The sequence below is a fragment of the Ostrea edulis genome, chromosome 3 (genome assembly GCF_947568905.1).
Source record: "Ostrea edulis chromosome 3, xbOstEdul1.1, whole genome shotgun sequence".
NCBI classification, from domain to species: Eukaryota; Metazoa; Mollusca; class Bivalvia; order Ostreida; family Ostreidae; genus Ostrea; species Ostrea edulis.
In genome coordinates, this window is record NC_079166.1 from 745617 (window position 1) to 750606 (window position 4990).

The window sequence follows — 4990 nt, forward strand, 5'->3', positions numbered from 1 at the left end:
CCCTCATGCATAGCTCTTATCCTTGGACGAATTTGGCTCCACTTTTTTGGCACGCTGTTTTTGGCTATATTTAGCTCTAAAACTTCATAGTTATTTCGGATTTCAAACATTTCGGTTGAGCATCACTGAAGAGACATTATTTGTCGAAATGCGCATCTGGTGCATAAAAATTGGTACCGTATAAGTTTTACATTACCACAAATATGTATCACTGCATCAATGTATCATAAAAATATTGTCAATAGTTGCTTTGATTAATTGATTCAATATTGTTTTGCGTCCTTTTCGAGAATCCTTTACCCATTTGGAGACCTCATCATTGCTGGGGAAGGGCTGAAAATTTTAAGCCTATGCTCGGGGCTTATGGCCTTTGTGCAGGGTGGTATTTTTATTGTGTCACACCTGCTGTGACACAGAACCTCGATTTTTGCGGTCTCATCCGAAGGACCGCACCATTTAAATGCTTCTTACGACAAGCAAAGGGTAATTAGGACTGATTCGAACCTGGGTCAGCTAAATAACAAATAGGAAAAAGTGAAGTCAAGGTCAAAGAAAATATCAAGGTAAAGATATTGATGCAGTTCAATATATGGTACCAGTATGTATTAGTATATAAAGATTGATAATAATAATGTGAACAGTTTCTTTGCAAGTGTGACGAAAGGACGGAAGACGGACACGGCAAACACGATATGCACTGGTCATACTCATGGCGGGGCATAAAAATAAATTACATTTTATGAAAATACTTGAGGGTATGAAGTGCGATGCCTTAGATACTTTCCATGAAGCGCGTACCAGATCAATGTGGTTTCAAAATCAAAATCCATTTCTTGAATATGCATCTGTAAAGTCACATGATTATTACTTTGTTATGTTAGTTTCACAGGAAATGCAGCATACATGCCCTCTATACAACAGATAAGTTTATCTTGCAGGCAGTCAATGAGCTGTTGTTTGGTTTTATTGAATTCGACGCTGGTTTTCAGTCCTCTCTCGATTTTCAACCAAATGGAAATACTGAGGTTGTGATTATGTGCAGGCCAAGATGTTGTAGTTACCTTGTTGTGGGTCGTGTATTCGTGTACTATATTAGTTTTATGTATGGAAGCATTATCCTCCATAAAGATATATATATCTATCGTCTAGAAAATGGTTAATTAAACCAGGCAAATGTTGTTGACAAGTATGTCGATATATTTTCTAGAATGTTTGTTACCTTCGAAATTAGTTGTGGTTTCAGTTTTCTTTAAACACATACACCTAGATCATGATATATCATGGAACGTTGAGACCGCATGCTTTGTAATATACATACATTGTATATAATTGCTTGCTTTATTTTTGTTTTGTACCTTACTCCATGACTACCAACTCGTTTCTTCCACTCTCCACCAACCGTCCATTTCCTCCTTGAACCACGTATCGTGGGCTTCCCCGTTGGCCTCGCGAATAGCGACTTATTTTCCTATCCAACCCCGTTTGCATCTCAGCTGTTCATCTTAATACGTCTGTCTTTAGGCGTACAGTGGAATCCGTAAGTCCTACTCAGGATTTTCTGCTTCTATTTTCATTGATCTGTCATATTTGAAACTGGTAGATACCTTCTTTGTAGTTCATTCTAGATAGACCATGCGTCAATTTTGATCTATTTTGATCTTTCGTTTCGTACCGTAGATTTTTCTCTTTATCAAATTTGCAGGTTGTTAAACGTATTCAGTTTCGAGGAAATATAACATTGACTCTCCGAAATTATATCATAATTTGATGATGACTGATACCACCTTAAGTAAAGTTCTACAACTCGTTCTCTCTCTCTCTCTCTCTCTCTCTCTGGGTTAGGGTTAGGTTAGGTTCTCTCTCTCTCTCTCTCTCTCTCTCTCTCTCTCTCGTTCTCTCTCTCTCCTCTCTCTCATAAAAAGAAAATGAACATTATAATATATATATGTACGCTTAAATATATTCATATTCAAAAAAAAAAAAAAAAAAAAGTTCTACAACTCGTAGCATTATTGTTATTGTTGTTAATCAATGTCAATGAAAACGAACCCCATGATAAAACACCTGCATAAAATTATTCCGTCGTTGTAAGTTCTTCGCCTACTTTCATTAATTACAGGTGTAGTTCGTTTTTATCTTTGTCCCTCAGGTCTACCTTCCTCGCCGTTTTTCTACCTATTCCGTTTCATTCAACTTCTTACAGTTAAGGGATCTAGGATTTCTACGTATTCTATCCAAAACGTAATTTTCCGATATTAACTATTCTATGATGGGGGTACATACAATATCTTATTAAACGCTTGGGTGGGTACAGGATGTACGTGTATATGTGTATTATAGTCTGGTTATGTGGATGACAATTGAAATCATGAAAGCGTGTACTTTGTTTCTGTTAGTTAGGGGGCATGCGTTAAATGGACCATGACTGGTGAAGATAACGAACAGTGATCAATCTCATAACTCCTACTAGCAATACAAAATAGATAGTTGGGCAAACACGGACCCCAGGACACACCAGAGGTGGGATCAGGTGCCTAGGAGGAGTGATCATCCTCTGTAGACCGGTCACACCCGCCGTGAGCCCTATATCCTGATCAGATAAATAGAATTATCTGTACTCAAAATCAGTGTGTCAAGAACGGCTTAACAATGGATATGAAACACATCAGGCAGCATTTGACCCAATGCGAGGTTGTATTGACGAACTAGATCGTTAAAACGACCATAGAATTTGCGAAATGCTTACTTCAATCGAGACCATATCAAGGATAGATTGCCTGAATTAGGCTGTTGATCATCATTCATTTCCTTATTTACACAATTGTAACTTTTAATAGAAAAGGATGTCGAATGGTGTGTTCTGTTTGAGTAATTTCTTTCTCAAATACTCATACCCTTACTAACATTGTGTTTCTTTTCAGTTTGGGTGTTTGCATAGCAGCTGGTAATAATCCTTTCAGCAATACACGAAAGCAGAGATTAGCTTTTGTAACCATCGCGTATGGACGAAAATAGGTTTGCTTCTCACCATATGTAAGAGTTCCACAAAAAGAAACAACTATAGGACAACTTCGAAACTGCGTATTTTGATAATTTTCTATTCTCTTTACTCGATTTCACAAGCATAGTTCGGACGGCATCACATTTTCATTTAGATTTTCAGTACAATTTTATTGAAATCCTACAAAGACAATGTTGTTAAAAACTTTGCCACCTTAAACCAAAACATATTCCACATGTAACTTATCTAATCCTTCGGTCACTTCTGATTTACTAAACACAGAGGAAATATGAAACGTATTTTTGTTTTTATGTGTCTAATACAGGATTATGATATTTCACTTATACTTTTCATTCATTCTGAAAAGGTATCAAAGTATTATTTAGTCCATCATCTAGAATAATAGTCGACATAATTCATAATAGAGATTGATCACTGTCTCCAAATGAAAAACGGGGTTTTTTCTTCTGAATTTAGGATATTTTGATTAAGTGATTTTATGTCTTCATTTTCAATTATATAACGAATTTGACTCCACTTTTTGGCACACTGTTTTTGCCTATAATAGCTCTAAAACTTCATTGTTATTTCGGATTTCAAACATTTCGGTTGAGCATCACTGAAGAGACATTATTTGTCGAAATGCGCATCTGGTGCATCAAAATTGGTACCGTATAAGTTTTACATCCACTTCTCCAAATAACGTATGGGAAACGAAATGGAACAGAGTAGATTTTTGTGCGAATATGATATGGCCTAATTGTCCGCTGACGTAAGTTGAAAGTGAATCAAGCGTGACATCTTGTATACTTAGTCCTTTTTATAAACGATGTCCATGACTGCGTTTAAATCATTGTGTATTTGGATATAGTCCCACCTTATTCACTTTATTTCCGTGTGGACTAGTCAGATTTCCTACATCGTACACATTTTCATTGCATTCCTATGGAAATGCAGTACCTAGAGTCCTGATCCCGTGATTCTCTCGGTATCTACGAAAAGCTGTGTTATTTGTATGATAGTAATTGTTTCTAGAATCCTGATCATCATGGGACAAGATGGGGGTAATTTGGAGAATTAAGATGCTTTTAGAGAAGCTACCATCATTTTATTTACTTGAAATCTGTGTCCAGATATTCTTTTATCAAGTGAACCCTTAGTTTCTCAATGTAAATTAAGCAGCAGGTTACATTCAATAGCGTAGACAACGTTAGAAGATTTACAGGTCAATTTTGTTTTAGATATTTTGGTACAGAAACTGTCAGGTGATGTTACTAGTAAATGGATTTCTAGTTATCAATATATCACAAGTGTTACAATTTTTACCAAACATTTTGAAATCGAGCATATGAGATCTGAAAAGGAATAATCAAATCTATATGTTAAAGAGACATGTCGATCTTTGATCTGAGGTGATTAATTTTCATTTCTGTACCAAAGCTGGCTATTTGATGACTGTGCGTAGGGCAAATATTTGATCTCTTGCAGGATAATCCCAGGGACACCAACCACTTTGTTAGAGCCTGTGTCCCTATAGACTCTACAGATTGAAACCTTTTTATACTTGGAGATGTGTCAAACAGTATTTTCCCGTTGTTTATATCTATGGAAGAACATATATCGAGCAACAAGTATCCTCGAGGACAGATTGTCCACCAGCAGAGATACATGCTCGATGGTTAAATGAAAGGTGATCAATCTCCTCAATTTCCTTATTAGATAGTTACACCATAAAGATTATTTTATACATATATTGACAGCATTCAAATCAGACTTTATTCAAGATTTTTACAACGTTTAAATTGCAATATTTGCACTGACCAATGTGTATATTATACGGCCATTTAGGGTGCCAAACACCAGGTGGGCTGTTCATGGGCATTAACCATCCTTGATCAGTTAATCTCCGCTCTCTGATAGCTTTACTGTCACGCCCGAAGACCATGTTATCACCATGCAATCCGTGTATTCTACGCTCAGTATCATCAC